A 17,661-nucleotide genomic window follows, 5' to 3' on the forward strand; every position below is an offset into this window, starting at 1 on the left:
GCCATACACGGTCATAGGCATTTTGGAGGTCAAGGGAAGCAAAAATGGTGGAGCGACGGGAGTTGAGCTGGAGGGACAGAAGGTGAAGGGGGTTTAGGAGGTGGCCTTCAGCAGAGAAGGAGGGTCGGAAGCCACACTGGTAAGGGGGAGGAGGTGGTGTTGAGCAAGGTTCTGATGTATATGGTGGGAGACGATGGATTCAAAGACCTTACTGAAGACAGAGGTGAGGCAGATGGGATGATAGGAAGAGGCGGCAGAAGGGGGTTTGTTGGGTTTGAGGAATAAGAGGACGCAGGAGGTCTTCCACAGGTCAGGGTAGAAGCCAGTAGAGAGGATGACATTATAGAGATGGGCGAGGACAGTCAGGAAGGAATAGTGGCTTTCTCGAAGGTGGCGGTAGGTGACACAGTCGTGACCAGGGGCCATGTTGCGTTTGGACCGGAGGATAAGTTTAATGTCTTGTGCTGTGATGGGAGTGTTAATGTCGGAGGGGGGCAACTGCCCCAAGTACTAGGAGCAAGTGGAGCGACTGAGGTATCAGCACGTTCCATGACGGTGGGGTAAAGAGAATAATCAAAGTGGGGATCATCTGGGATGGAGAAGACCTCGGAAAGGAGGGAAGCGAAGTGGTTGGCTTTACTGAGGTTGTCAGGAAGGGGGCGGTCGTTATGGAGAAGGGGGTGGTGGGTAGCGGAAAGGGAACCTGTAAGGCGATGGAAGGCGGACCAGTACTTGGAGGAGTTGATAGGGAGGGTGGCGTTGAGCCGTGTGCAGGTCTGGCGCCAGTCTCGGCGTTTCGTTGCTGTAATAAGGTTCCGTACGTGTTGCTGTATTTGCCGGTGGCATTGGGGTGTATCCCTGTCACGAGTGCGCAGGAAGGAGCGATAGAGGCGGCGGGATTCACGGAGGAGGAGGATGGCCCGCGAAGGGAGAGTGGGACGGTGTGGGTGGATGGTTTTAGTAGGAACATGAGCCTCCACGGCGTCAGTAATTACCTTCTGAAGGAAGGACGAGGCGTGGGTGATGTCGTCAGGATGGCGATAGGTAAGAGGGTGGCTTTCGACCTGGATGGAGATTGAGTACCTGTAGGCATCCCAGCTGGCACGGTGATAGTCATGGATGACCTTGGGAGGGGGTGCAGGGTGTGGAGCCGGAGGAGGGGGGGGGGGGAATAATTTTATACACAACAATATTAAATATTAACTCTCTGAAAGAACATTAATCCTAAACACAATATTATGAAAGTTTAATTGGAAGTTTCTTTACAAAATTGCTGCTACACATACGATATGACGTTGGTCAGCACTAAGAAAATCGTCCGATTCCGGTTCAAAGTTCGGTACTATTTAGGATGACAAACAAGTCTACAGTGGAGGGTTAGTTAAGTGACAAATTGGAGCGCAAGATTACCCAAGTCCACTCGAGCTTACAGTGGACGCAAGCTGGTAAACCAACAAAGTTTACGCCTCTGCACGTGGTATTTACCTTAAGCTGTGACGTGCTGTTGACTACAAGGCCGCTCTCTCCCACTGAAATTCCTAGAAAACTAATCTGACCTTTGCTGAACTTTCCAGAAGAAACTTCCCCTGTGTTTCTCGATATGCGAGAAAACGTACTCAGCCCTAGTCTTATAATGTGGCGATATAAATGTGCATGGTTGGTAAAGCGTGCATATTATAGTTCCCTTTAGTTCTCGCAAGAACAATTAACTAATTTGGCTGGTTTGTATCTCTACAGTTGGAGTTAAACGTTGCTGCAGCTAATTTCTAGCTGAAGTGCAGCCGCTGTGAATGCAGTGTCCACACAAATTTCTTCTCTGCATCATATAGAGCCTTAAGCGCTCCATTCTGCACTTGACGCCAGATTAGAGAAGAGTCCCCCAGAAAATTTCTCTCTTATCCTAGTCATGGCAGAGCTGCCTCCCTCCACTTGGGTTCTTTTTTCACATCATGGCTTTTTTCGACCAATAGGAGCATTCCCCTTATTTTGTAGAAACTCTCTCTGCCAATCACAATGTCCCTTCTATTAAACTGAGTCGAAACTTCAGTATTTTTCTCCTTCCTAGTGCGTTTCCGCCAATCGGACGTTTTGTGCTGTGCCCATTCTAGAATCTTAAAGTACGTTGACCTTTCCGTGTGTCGCACTCACTGGACTAAATGCTTCACTGGCTTTTGTTTGTTTCCCATTGGAATTCCGAAACACAGCTTTCTAAAGCTTTTTCTCTGTCCCTTGTGGATGTGCCACTACACGTGGTCCTCTGGCCCAAATCGCCTGGCCCAGGGTCGCTGACCTTACTCCTGCCACCCTTTTAAGTGGTTTCCGTTGTAGCCCCCGCAGCAAGCCTTCGCTACGTCATTGTACGGCTGGCTTTTCAAAACTAAAAGTGACTTGCATTGCCTATTCCATCTTCCACTAAAAGACACGCATTGTATAGGAATGGTGTGTTAATTACTTTTGGTCAACTGTCATCCCTTTTTGCATTACATACTGATAGGCAAATTTTCTCATAACCGCCGAATTACGTTAGGTGTCTTCACCTTCTCGTTGCTATGTATAAAGGTCTCGCCACCTTACAAACTGAAGCATCGCTGAGCCCAAGGTTGACGTGGCAGAGAACCACACTTATGCATTTCTTAGCCAAATTTCAAACTTATGCGTCATAGTGGGACACAATTACGGGGTTCCGAAAAAGTGATTCTTTAATTGTGTTGCGCCGTGTAGTTTTTCGTCTACACTGGCTCAAGTAGCGAAAGTTTAACTATAATCACCCTGCATCTTTTGCTATCTGAATTGTGGTTAAATGTGGATTCATTCAGTGGGAACGTCAGCATTCATTCAGTTAACAGTGGTAAGAAAAATGATTAATAGCTGGATAACATTATCGCAATTAATGAACATGAAGGTTACGCTACACTTATGTTCTGTTTCCAGTAAACTTGCGGAAGAAATGATAATATGAGCGATAAATCTCAGATTTTCAATCCTAGGTGTCAAGAGTTCTTTGGATGTTTTATTCCGCGCGTGTGTTTCGTCCACTGTAGTTTAAAGCCCCTCACTACATGTTTATTAAATAGGTTTTAAGATATGTATTTATTAAAATTTGTCTCATTTGGACAGGGATTCATATAAATCGGGAAGAATTTCTACTTGTTAACATTTTTCTTGATGTTAACCACTGAGCTGGGTCATCGAGTGTGTAGTATTAGGTTTGCTTTTTCTGTCATAGATGTGAGATGCTGGGCCTAAGAGGTCATCCTGTTCCAGTTCTCCAACAAGTAAAAATTCCTGGGAGTACTGGAATTAAACCCGTATCCTCTACACAGCTGTCAGGCAGGACTGTCATTCGTTACACCAAATGGAAATATGTCCAAGCTTTTCTTGCATTACATTACGATAGTCCATTTGCCCTACTTCCCTGTCGACAGCAGCATTACCAGCGGGCAGTCTGATAGTGCTTCTATAATCCTCCACCGCCCCCCCCCCCCTTCCCCACCGCGTCCTCCAATGTCAAGGAGATCGTTACAAAGGAGGAGCTATGCAGGATATGATGAGAGAAAAGTGTGTGAGCACCCATCGCAAAAGCTCCGTGTCATCGCTGAGTCGCGTAATCGTCGGTTAACCTCCTTAATGCCGGACGGGCGACGCCGGTCAGTGATGGGCGGGCAGGAAGTTCCGGCGGCTGCCCGTGTTTGATTTCCGGGCAACGCGTCAATATTGGACGACGCCGAGGGCCGCCGCCGCCGGCGCAGCTGACCTCACCGACCGCCTAATGGGCAGCCGGCAGCTGCTGATGGCACTGGGCGAGCGGCGGCGCGCATGCGCACGTGCCCGACACGCGCGCACCCATCTGCCTCCCCCACCCGCACTGTCTAACGGACGACAGGTCCCTCACCCCTCAGCTGTCATCCATCAGAAAGCGGCGCTCCGCAGGGAAGCACATCCCGCGACGCCCTGCCTCAGCCACCTCGGGCGTTGATTACTGATTTAAATATTAATGTCGCTTCGCTCTGTCATAGAGACGTGGAGACGGATCGTGGCGATTGACAAATTATACCCCTCCGTCTATTGTCAAACACCTGCGGTCTCAGGTCAGTCTCTTTGTGTTCGTCGCTGCAGGACGTGGCTGTAGCGTAGGTGCAGTATAGCTAAATTAAGATGTCGTATCAAGCAAAGTAAATCTTTCATGTCAAATCGATTTTAATCTCGGCAAGACAAAGAAGAAGATTGACACGAGTCGTCTATGACGACAGTTAATACGCAATTTTATCATCTTCTACCCGAGGGAAAAAATATAGCAAGAAATGTTTCTTTTCATATGTTCCAACAAATTAATAAACAAACGTGACTCAAATACAAATGAAATACTTTTGTAATGATTCAATAAGGCATAAACAGGCCCATATAAGTGGACTTCAAGTCTCACTTGTCGTGAAGACGTAATAGTTTTTACTTTGTATATTTTTTCTCATTTCTTCAATAAAAATGTTTAGGTTTGTTTATAAATAACTCATCAACTACCAGTCACGATTTTCTTTATTTTATTTTTCACACGACACGCTTCGGGAAATGATTCCCATTTTCAAGTGCGTTTTTTGTGTTTGTTATGTCATTCCTATGTGATGTTGTCGATGTGTGAGATTCTGCTTCATTTCGTTGACTTTACTGCAATATATAAGAAAACACACGATTTTTAGTTCGTTGTAGATCTTCCTGTGAAGTTAGTGGCTGGTAGCAGATGAGTTATTTATAAACAAACTTATTCTTTTCACAGTCGCTGGATTTCAGAACCATTTATAATGAATCGGGTCAGAATAAAAATGTTTTATTCAGCGATATATAATCTTACCTGAATGGTAATACACATAGAAAAGAGGATTCTTAATGTTAATTGAACAGTTGCGCGATCGATATGTCGCGCCACGGTGTCTAGTAGAATATCTTTGCTTTAGGCGGGTGTTGTCCTCGCGGAGATCGGAGGCGTGAGCGCAGCAATAGTTAGACCGGGAAGGTGAAACAGTTCGCCCGGGGTGAGGCGACCGAGTTGGAATATGGCAACGAGGCGAGTAGTTTGCCGGCAGTTGATGGTTGGTACAATTCGGCAGGCTCTTAGGCTCTGACCGTGGCGGCGATTCCAGGAAGAGACACTCAGCCGGGTTTCCGGATCGCGATCCCTGTTACTTCCATTGCGGCCGTCTGCAAATCTTACGAAGAGTGGGGCACATACCGAGGGAAGGAGCGTGTTGTGTGCTTCAGCGACCGAGTGGACCTGGAGGCGGGCGGCATACCGCCTCGGTGTTGAAGCTGAGTGTTTCACGCTGTCCTTCCTGGATCGTTGTACGGATATGTTTTGTAAACTTCCGACTACTCCAACCTGAGGTTAATGTACTTCAAGCCATTGATCTGCAGGTGATTTCGCTATCAATGTAATTACGCTATTATCAGGGAATGAAATGTTAATTAGTGGTGCCGGCCGGTGTGGCCAAGCGGTTCTAGGTGCTTCAGTCTGGAACCGCGCGACCGCTACGGTCGCGGTTCGAATCCTGCCTCGGGCATGGATGTGTGTGATGTCCTTAGGTTAGGTTTAAGTAGTTCTAAGTTCTAGGGGACTGATGACCTCACATGTTAAGTCCCATTGTGCTCAGAGCCATTTAATTAGTGGTCCCATAACAAACCAATGGACTGCAGTATAGCATCTGCCGTAGTTTTGTTTAAGGATCGCTAGCCTCTCGGGAAATCATGCAAAACACCCTGTGTGAAAAAAGATATCCGGTCCCAGAAACTAACTGTGAGCCGGGTATGTCTTTAAGATCGAAGTTAACAACTGTAATGTGGGCAATTTTAATGGACAACGGGATTTCCACGGTCCCAGCTATAGATACTGAACTGGAGATTTACAAAACTTTATTTGAATATGAATGGAAGGTGTCGAACAGTAACAATCTTCCAGTAAATACAATAATTTATTCAATAAATCGTAGAAAAAATGAACAGATTATTCTATATTGCCGAATAATTTATAAGCTCAATGCATATAACTTCAACTACTGGATGTTAAATCATTTGTAGAGGTATTTTCCCCACTGAGACAACTAAGGCCTTCTAACCCGAAATACCAAACACTAATTTAGTCTGAAAATTCTTTAAACTCTGAAGAGCATGGTCACCATACACCTGCTGGTTAATCAAGAGGCTCATGCGCTCAAAACAACAACTACAAATCTGAGACAGGTTATATTAAAGAAATCTGCAAGTGCGGACCAAGAATATCCATAACACACCGATGCTGCATCTTATGGTCACCATAATTATTCTTGGGCAGCAGTGTTGGACACTGCTGATGTGCAGATCCGACTGCACGCTGTGAAATCCGTATAACTTGAACTCTGACCACCGTCTTCCTATTTTGTAGTCTCTTCCTACTCCCAGAGTTTTTTTCCTGCCAACCCGTACACGTTCGCCAATAGCGAAAAACCGAGCGTGGTGGCGCATTCGGGAGGATGACGGATCAAACCGCGTCCGGCCCTCTTGATTTAGGTTTTCCGTGATTTCCCCAACTCGCTTCAGGCAAACGCCGGGATGGTTCCTTTGAAAGGGCATGGCCGACTTCCTTCCCCATCCTTCCCTAATCCGATGGGACCGATGACATCGCTTTTTGGTCCCCTCTCCCAAATCAACCAAGCAACTAACAGCGAAAGGCGCAGACATCTCAGCCAATTAGCATGGATTCCAGTTAGTACACAGAATCCCGCCAAGACAATGTGTCATGATGCCAATCCAATCATACTGCAAAATCACCTCCCCATTTCACCCGGAATGTAAAATAGTTTGTTCTAAAAAACAGTCGCTTCGGCTCCATCTCCATGACGTCGCTGACTAATTTACCAAGCCGGCCGGTGTGGCCGTGCGGTTCTAGGCGCTTCAGTCTGGAACCGCGTGACCGCTACGGTCGCAGGTTCGAATCCTGCCTCGGGCATGGATGTGTGTGATGTCCTTAGGTTAGTTAGGTTTAAGTAGTTCTAAGTTCTAGGGACTGATGACCACAGATGTCAAGTCCCATAGTGCTCAGAGCCATTTGAACCATATTTTACCAATGGCATAGTTTAACACCCAGCACGACCTCTCATCGGACGTCCTCTGACATTAGAGAGCCCATCCTACAACGTCCGACATCTGTAATGAGGGATGGCCGCCCATCCCCACGATGTCTGTACGAGGTTTCACCTTGGTTTCGCCACGTGTTGAAGATACTCACCACAGCACCCCTTGAACACCCGACAAGTTGGGCATTTTCCGAAATACTCGTACCGATCCTCCAGGTCATCACAATCTGCCTCGGTCAAACTCCCATTCTACTCACGGACAACATGCTCACTGATACTACACGCTCCGTGCGTGTGTCCGATTAGCAGTCATTCCTGGCCAGGGGACACGCTATCACCTGGACAGGTTTATATCAATAGTAGGTCACTGGTCATAATGTTCTGTCTGATCAGTGTAGTACTGTCGACATAAGACCAGTACTCAGTTCACCAATAGGGTCCAAATCTGAACAATTACGATACATAAACAAATCCACAGTTCACGCAATCTTTGTTGTAATCTTCCATTGCAGCCAGCCAACTGAAGTACTAGCCATCTGAACAATATCCGATTTTGCTCCAGAAGAAGTTGGTCGTTTCTGGCCAATGAGTAACTTAATTCTTCCGCCAGTTCCGCTCCTACATTTAAGTCAATGAATCTGAGGGCACTTGCAACAACCTCCGATTTACGCATGTGAGAAATGTGTTTTCATCCTTCCTTGTCCACTTTGCCATGGTCTTTTCACTTTAGTTTACACATCAATCCGAAAACGATCTTTCAGGATCGTTGTACCTTCAAATTGTGGCGCCTAGCTGATGTTGCTATGCCTGCGGCCTTCCGTATTTTCTGCCCCTACAAAAGAAGGTCAATATTGTCTCCCTAGCTGGTTTGTACTGCCAAGGCAACACGCTTTCGCTCGCGCCCTTGACAAATCTTGGGTACCGTTTTCCATTCTGACGGAATAAAATAGTAGAAAACTGTTCTCACGTCAAGTACTGCTGTCGTTCATGGTATATAATTTAAGACATAAAATCTACGTGTGATGGTATTTGGTAGGGCACACAGTCACTGTTAGCAGCAAATGCGATGTACGTAGGTCAGCCTACTATTTCTCGATCAGTCTATGCCTGATAATGACAAACTGTAACAGTAAAAACGGATAAGGCACTTACACTTGGGAGACTAACATGTTCCTTGTACCACAGCTGGAAAGATTCCCCCTTTAAATAATCGTTACTTAACTGTGCCATAGACTAGAAAATCAAGGTCCTTATCATTCATCATTTCTTTCGATTCACCAGTTTTCCTTTATGGTTCGTAAGAGGTGAAGGCTCAAAACTCAGGCTTGAGAATACCAGAAATTTATTAAAATAATTCTCATTTATTGTTACACCTCAGTTACACATTTTTAAATTGGATTACATGTTTTGATCACTCTGGATCATCAGACCTAAGAAGCAACCTGTTTTGCTACTCAGAACCACGTATCAAAGTGCTACTGCTATGTCGTTCTGAGCAGATAAGACTACTTAGATCTGATGATGATCCAGAGTAATAGAAACATGTAATTCAATTTAAAAAAATGTGGAACTGAGACGGCACGATGAATGAGAATTATCTTAATCATCTAAACCAGTTACTGATTCTTCCAAGACGATTATGTCGACTGCAGTGCACCTGCTATTAGATGGGGAATGATCAAGAGGAACATCGGTCTCTGATGAAGTCGGCAGTGATCACTGAGATGATGCGCCCGACGAGAGCAGTTCCAGTTGAGGTTAAGCGCGTGTGTCGCTTTGAGTGGGTGAGCAGTCAGTCACACGCAGTACTCGAGGACACTGGCAGGGCGCCTGTGTCTGACAGTAGCCCACAAGCCCTGGATGGCGACGCAGTGTTTGCCCTGGCGGCCGCAACTGTAGCCTCCTTATTTGGCGAGTGCTGTGTGGCAGGCACGTGTCGCGGGCACGTGCGGCTGTCCCACTGGCACGGCGGTCACCTCTTCCCACGTGGCGCTGCGTTGCGGTGCGTGACTCAGAATCACAGCGGCCACACACCGGCCGGGCGGTTTAATTAAGAGCGGACCTGGCCCCCCTTACGCACTACCTGCTGCGATCGGACAGCTGAAAAGACCACCGCCGGCAGGCTGCCGATCAGTGCTAGCACAGTCGTCTCACGCACGGCCAACCAAAGCGACATTTCATCCGCATTCAGCCTGCACACGTCACCTTACGATATTTTGCGAAGGAACAAAATACAGCACATGGAGGTTCAGCCACAGAACTATCGAAGCGGTGAAGTTTCACTTTTACAAGAAGGTCAAATAGTAACGTCAAGCGTTTTAAATATACATGATCGGAGGTGGAAGGCAAGCTTTTCTTGGAGGTACAAGGTAGTATCCAACCGAAAGTTTGAACTTTTTCCCTGCAAGTGCTTACTAGTATCTGAAATACCGCTAGTTGTCTCCCCATATAGCCTGTTACTAGTACACAGAAATAACGCTAGTTGTCTCCCCATACACTCTCCTCGGATCAATGTGGTATGTGACTGCGAGCTGAGTCATTTCGATTGTTACTGGTGAACACATTTCCATTATCGTGTTTTTCGTGAGTCTTGTTTTGCGATGGCTGACCTGAAAGAGCATACGGATATGTTTCAAATTCGAGAAAGCCGCTGCAGAAACGCACTAACTGTTGAAGCAATATTTTGGAGATAAGCTTTAGGTCAAATACAGACTTAAGATTCGCATAAGGTTTCTTGAAACGGGCGAACATCGACAGATGATGATGATGATGACGAGTGTTCCGGTCTGCCGTCATGTGGCTTCATGTCACAAAACGAAAAGTGAGTGATCTGATGCTGCAAGATAGTTATGGTAGTTGTGATAAATGCAGTCGTATTCAGTCAAAAAAATTTAACACAAGGAATACCGCGGCGAGGTTTGTACCACGCCTGCTTCAAGATGATTAGGAGCAACATCACATGGAAGTCTGCAGGGAACTTAAGCGTATGGCTAAAGACGATCCAAACAAAAACGAGGTTTGCCACTAGTGATGGCAGGTGGGTTTATGGCGATGAATCTGAAAAGCAACGTAAAAGTCCTTCTTCAGATCCGCCAAGAATTGTTCTATAAATCAAGAATAATATGTGTTGTTGTTGTCGTGGTCTTCAGTCCAGAGACTGATTTGATGCAGCTCTCCATGTTACCCTATCCTGTGCAAGCTTCTTCATCTCCCAGTACTTACTGCATCCTTCATCCTTCTGAATATGCTTAGTGTATTCATCTCTTGGTCTCCCTCTATGATTTTTACCCTCCAGGCTGCCCTCCAATGCTAAATTTCTGATCCCTTGATGCCTCAGAACATGTCCTCCCAACCGGTCCCTTCTTCTTGTCAAGTTGTACCACAAACTCCTCTTCTCCCCAATTCTATTCAATACCTTCTCATTAGTTATGTGATCTACCCATATAATCTTCAGTATTTTTCTGTAGCACCACATTTCGAAAGCTTCTATTCTCTTCTTGTCCAAACTATTTATCGTCCATGTTTCACTTCCATACATGGCTACACTCCATACAAATACTTTCAGAAACGACTTCCTGACACTGAAATCTATACTCGATATTAACAAATTTCTCTTCTTCACAAACGCTTTCCTTGCTATTGCTAGTCTACATTTTATATCTTCTCTACTTCGACCATCATCAGCTATTTTGCTCCCCAAATAGCAAAACACCTTTACTACTTTAAGTGTCTCATTTGTTAATCTAATTCCCTCAGCATCACCCAACTTAATTCGACTACATTCCTTTATTCTCGTTTTGATTTTGTTGATGTTCATCTTATATCCTCGTTTCAAGACACTGTCCATTGCGTTCAACTGCTCTTCCAAGTCCTTTGCTGTCTCTGACAGAATTACAATGTCATCGGCGAACCTCGTATTTCTTCTCCATGGATTTTAATACCTACTCCGAATTTTTCTTTTGTTTCCTTTACTACTTGCTCAATATACAGATTGAATAACATTGGGGAGAGGCTACAACCCTGTCTCACTCCCTTCCCAACCACTGCTTCCCTTTCGTCCCCCTCGACTCTTATAACTGCCATCCGGTTTTGTGTACAAATTTTAATAGCCTTTTGCTCCCTGTATTTTATCCCTGCCACCTTTAAAATTTGAAAGAGAGTATTCCAGTCAACATTGTCAAAAGCTTTCTCTAAGTCTACAAATGCTAGAAACGTAGGTTTGCCTTTCCTTAATCTTTTTTCTAAGATAAGTCGTAAGGTCAGTATTGCCTCACGTGTTCCAATATTTCTACGGAATCCAAACTGATCTTCCCCGAGGTCGGTTTCTACCGGTTTTTCCATTCGCCTGTAAGGAATTCGCATTAGTATTTTGCAGCTGTGACTTATTAAATTGATAGTTCGGTAATTTTCACATCTGTCAACACATGCTTTCTTTGGGATTGGAATTATTATATTCTTCTTGAAGTCTGGAGGTGTTTCGCTTGTCTCATACATCTTGCTCACCAGTTGCTAGAGTTTTGTCAGGACTGGCTTTCCCAAGGCTGTCAGTAGTTCTAATGGAATGTTGTCTACTCCCGGGGCCTTGTTTCGACTTAGGTCTTTCAGTGACCTGTCAAACTCTTCACTCAGTATCGTATCACCCATTTCGTCTTCATCTACATCCTCTTCCATTTCCATAATATTGGCCTCAAGTACATCGCCCTTTTATAGGCCCTCTATATACTCCTTCCACCGTTCTGCTTTCACTTCTTTGCTTAGAACTGGGTTCCCATCTGAGCTCTTGATATTCATACAAGTTGTTGTCTTCTCTCCAAAGGTCTCTTTAATTTTCCTGTAGGCAGTATCTATCTTACCCCTAGTAAGATAAGCCTCTACGTCCTTACATTTGTCCTCTAGCCGTGCCTGCTTGGTTGTTTTGCACTTCCTGTCGATCTCATTATTGAGACGTTTGTATTCCTTTTTGCCTGCTTCATTTACTGCATTTTTATATTTTCTCCTTCCATCAATTAAATTCAGTATTTCTTCTGTCACCCAAGGATTTCTACTAGCCCTCGTCTTTTTACCTACTTGATCCTCTGCTGCCTTCACTACTCCATCCCTCAAAGCTACCCATTCTTCTTCTACTGTACTTTTTTGCCCCATTCCTGTCAATTGTTCCCTTATGCTCTCCCTGAAACTCTGTACAACCTCTGGTTTAGTTTATCCAGGTCCCATATCCTTAAATTCCCACATTATTTTGCAGTTTCTTCTGCTTTAATCTACAGTTCATAACCAATAGATTGTGGTCAGAGTCCACATCTGCCCCTGGAAATGTCTTACAATTTAAAACCTGGTTCCCTAAATTTCTGCCTTACCATTATATAATCTATGTGATACCTTCTAGTATCTCCAGGCTTCTTCCACGTATACAACCTTCTTTCATGATTCTTGAACTAAGTGTTAGCTATGATTAAGTTATGCTCTGTGGAGAATTCTACCAGGCGGCTTCCTCTTTCATTTCTTACCCCCAATCCATATTCACCTACTATGTTTCCTTCTCTCCCTTTTCCTAGTCTCGAATTCCAGTCACTCATGACTATTAAATTTTCGTCTCCCTTCTCTACCTGAATAACTTCTTTTATCTCATCATACATTTCATCAATTTCATCATCATCTGCAGAGCTAGTTGGCATATAAACTTGTACTACTGTAGTAGGCGTGAGCTTCGTGTCTATCTTGGCCGCAATAATGCGTTCACTATACTGTTTGTAGTAGCTTACCCGCACTCCTATTTTTTATTAATTGTTAACCCTACTCCTGCATTACCCCTATTTGATTTTGTATTTATAACCCTGTATTCACCTGACCAAAAGTCTTGTTCCTCCTGCAACCGAACTTCACTAACTCCCACTATATCTAAGTTTAACCTATCCATTTCCCTTTTTAAATTTTCTTACCTACCTGCCCGATTAGGAGATCTGACATTCCACGCTCCGATCCGTAGGACGCCAGTTTTATTTCTCTTGATAACGGCGTCCTCTTGAGCAGTCCCCGCCCGGAGATCCGAATGGGTAACTATTTTACCTCCGGAATATTTTACCCAAGAGGACGCCATCATCATTTAACCATACAGTAAAGCTGCACGCTCTCGGGAAAAATTACGGCTGTAGTTCCCCCTTGCTTTCTGCCGTTCGCAGTGCCAGCACAGCAAGGCCGTTTTGGTTAGTGTTACAAGGCCAGATCAGTCAATCACCCAGACTGTTGCCCCTGCAACTACTGAAAAAGATATCCCTCCGTTGTGGTTGCACCTACGGTACGGCCATCTGTATCGCTGAGGCACGTAAGCCTCCCCACCAACGGCAAGGTCCATGGTTAATGGGGGGGGGGGGGAGAATAATATAGGTTAAGAAAATTATAGTAACGGTATTGTTCATAAAGAGTTCGCTCCTCCCTGTGAGACGATCAATAAAGAGTTCTATCATAATATTCTAAGACAGTTGAAGTTGCACAAGTACAGGAATTCTTGATTAAAAATGAGATGACGGTTGTTCCGCATCCGCTGCATTCACTACACTTAGTTCCGTGTGTCTTTTTAATTGCCCCAAGACGGAAGTCACGTTGACGGACCGAATATTTGATACACTCGAGATTCAAGCATAATCACAGACAGTGGTGAACATCTTAACCAATAAAGACTTCCAAGATGCATTCCGAAAGTGGTAGAAATTTTGGAACCCGTGTCTTCGGTCCCAAGGCGACTATGTTGAATGTGATGGTGCTTAATATGATCTTGATAACATGTAATAATTTTAATTAACATTTTTCATGAACATTTGGCCATGACATCGTATCATAATCTGGATCATATGCAGGGATCGAGTATTGTCGACTTCTGTACTGTTTTAGGCAGTAAAATGTAAACACTTACTTCGCGTAATTTCATGCTATTACGTTCTTTAAAACAGGAAGAATCAGTAGTGTGGCATTAATGGCTGGAAAACTCCGAGGGATAGATTCAGCAACGCGATCAGAATAAGTTTTCTTCCTCAGTGAACAACGTCCCATCTGGTCGCGAGGAGTTTGTGTTTTAAGTGTATCTGTTGAGTGCAGAGAAATTCAGTGTCTATGTTGCACGAGCACGAGAGAATGGAGAAGATGAAACTCGTTGCCAGCACAGTCTACTCAAAAGGGATCATGGAGCTAAAGGATCACTATCAACACTACCACATGTCCTCACTCCATGAGTAACTACGGAGAGGTTTCGAATTTAATCCAGGATATTAAGACGAGAATTAGCACCGGCTACCATTAGAGTCAAAATTTTACTGACAATGGAAGATCCCAAACTGTCGAAGTTCAGATAAGTAACAACAGGTCAAAAACGAAAATTTTCGGCAACAAGACATCTTGAATAACCGAAGTGTATGAGATACGTGTTTGGTAACATTTCATGTTTCATAACAAAGAAAGGTCTGCAGCATTGATGTTTGCGGTGCGAATTTTAAAACAATACGCTGGTGTCTGTGACCAGTCCACACTGGAATTTAACATTGTTTAAAATTCATGACATCTTGTAGAAAATGGACTGTGAGTTATTACATGAACTTGCAGACTAGCGTTTCATGTATCATGGAGTAAGGAGTAATTCCCGTTAATCCAAACCAGCGTACAAAGGGTAGTTTAGCAACAGGTGTCGTACTAAATGAAGAAATTTGTCGGCTTGGACTGAAAATTACGAGAAATTCTATCGTTCAAGTTAAATAGAAGTGGCCAATGTTCTCTACAAAGAATTGTCCGTACAGTAGCATTTATGGACCTAACACATCGTGTGGGAGAAAATTCGTCTATAAGCACTCGTGGACTTCCATGTGAAATACACGTTTCGAAGAATACAATGTAGAGAAAACTGATAGGCAGAAATTACACCCCTATCATAAAGAAAACTTATGTAAGTAATGAGACGAAATGATTCTGAATTAGAAGTCCAATTTCTACAATGGATTAGCTAGCACAGTACTGCAGTGACGGACTTTTACAGTCTGTGATGCTCTTGACGGAGATTTCAACTGCCGTAACAAGAATGTCTGAAGCGATGAAAATTCATACTCTAGACTTGTGTTATACCACCAGCGATGATTCTGTATCGATTTGTGGGATGTATAAAATGCAGTGATGTTATTTGGAGCCACTGTGTTTAAAATGGTGCACCTTAGCAGGACAGCAGCGGTCTTTCATAGCCAGGGGCAAGAGTGCAGGCAACCCGCCCGTCCGGTGACAAGATAACGCCGCAGCTGATAAGCAGTAAGTTATCAGTGTATGTTCTAGCAGTGATAATGATCTTCTCTCAAGGTCACTTCCATTGTTAGTTACACACTTGGCCGAATTATAATCGAGGTCGTGCCCCACTCTCCTCCACCTGGGGAAGTACAGAGAATTGATCAAGGTCAACTAGGGATAACCGCAACTACTCCCCTTTCGCCCTCATTGCATCTCCTCTTTGGACCAATGAGATTCTACATCTACATCTACATCTACATTTATACTCCGCAAACCACCCAATGGTGTGTGGCGGAGGGCACTTTACGTGCCACTGTCATTACATCCCTTTCCTGTTCCAATCGCGTATGGTTCGCGGGAAGAACGACTCTCTGAAAGCCTCCGTGCGGGCTCTGATCCCTCTAATTTTACATTCGTGATCTCCTCGGGAAGTATAAGTAGGGGGAAGCAATATATTCGATACCTCATCCAGAAACGCACCCTCTCGAATCCTGGCGAGCAAGCTACACCGCGATGCAGAGCGCCTCTCTTGCAGAGTCTGCCACTTGAGTTTGTTAAACATCTCTGTAACGCTATCACGGTTACCAAATAACCCTGTGACGAAACGCGCCGCTCTTCTTTGGATCTTATCTCCTCCGTCAACCCGATCTGGTACGGATCCCACACTGATGAGCAATACTCTAGTATAGGTCGAACGAGTGTTTTGTAAGCCACCTCCTTTGTTGATGGACTACATTTTCTAAGGACTCTCCCAATGAATCTCAACGTGGTACCCGCCTTACCAACAATTAATTTTATATGATCATTTCACTTCAAATCGTTCCGCACGCATACTCCCAGATATTTTACAGAAGTAACTGCTACCAGTGTTTGTTCCGCTATCATATAATCATACAATAAAGGATCCTTCTTTCTATGTATTCGCAATACATTACATTTGTCTATGTTAAGGGTCAGTTGCCACTCCCTGCACCAAGTGCCTATCCGCTGCAGATCTTCCTGCATTTCGCTACAATATTCTAATGCTGCAACTTCTCTGTGTACTACAGCACCCCCTTCCCATCTTCATCTTATAACTGGGACACTTGAGTGAGTGGCTTCATTCTGGAGTTGCACACATAGGGACAGGATCAGGCTGTGTCAATTTCTTAATAAGAAATTATTATAATTACATTAAGTCACTTCACTCGACGTCATTCGAGACACTAGCAGAGCCTAAAACCGGGCATATGCAGGGTGACAATATTTGAACTTTATGAAATGAAGTTCTCGCAACTTCTGATCGGTTTGCATTAGGACGTTCAAACTGTACGGTTGGTCGCGGGGTATTATGGGAATTAGTATGCGCATGGATGGTTGAGTTTAGCGATGAAGCCCACTTACATTTGGATGGGTTCGTCAATAAGCAAACTTGGCGCATTTGGGGGACTGCATTCGTGATCGAGAAGTCTCTTCACCCTCAACGGGAGACTGTGCGGCGTGAAATGTCTCTTCCAAGGATAATCGGTGCGATATTCCTTAATGATACGGTGACTACCAAACGGTACGTGAACGTTTTGGAAGATGATTTCATCTCCATTGTCCAAGGTGACCCTGATTTCGACAAGATGTGGTTCATACAACACGGAGCTCGAACCCATAGAAGCAGGAGAGTGTTTGATGTCCTGGAGGAGAACTTTGGGGACCGCATTCTGATTCTGGGGTACCCAGAGGCCACTGGCACGGGCCGCGATTGGTCGCCATCTTCTGCCGATCTGAACACATGCGACTCCTTTTTATGGGGCTATATGGAAGACAAAGTGTACAACAATAACCCAAAAACCACTGCTGAACTGAAAACAGCCATTTAGGAGTAATGGACAGCATCGATATTCGGACACTTCAGCGGGTCATGCAGAATTTCGTTCTTCGACTGCGCCATAACATCGCCAACCATGTCAGGCTTATCGAACATGTTATAATCTAAATCCAAATATCTGTAATGACGTTTACATGTTGAATAAAGTGCGAGCACGTCATAGTTTGTAACTAATTTACCTTTTTTTCATATAGTTAAGTACTTTCAGTGTGTAAGTACTTTCAGTTTTCCATATTTTTCGCTGTTTTCAACATTTTTGCGTATTCTTTCAAAAATGATTCAAATGGCTCTGAGCACTATGGGACCTAACTTCTGAGGTCATCAGTCCCCTAGAGCTTAGAACTACTTCAACGTAACTAACCTAAGGACACCACACACATCAATGCCCGAGGCAGGATTCGAACCTGCGACCGTAGCGGTCACGCAATTCCAGACTGTAGCGCCTAG

Source organism: Schistocerca piceifrons, chromosome 5 (assembly GCF_021461385.2).
Source record: "Schistocerca piceifrons isolate TAMUIC-IGC-003096 chromosome 5, iqSchPice1.1, whole genome shotgun sequence".
NCBI lineage: Eukaryota > Metazoa > Arthropoda > Insecta > Orthoptera > Acrididae > Schistocerca > Schistocerca piceifrons.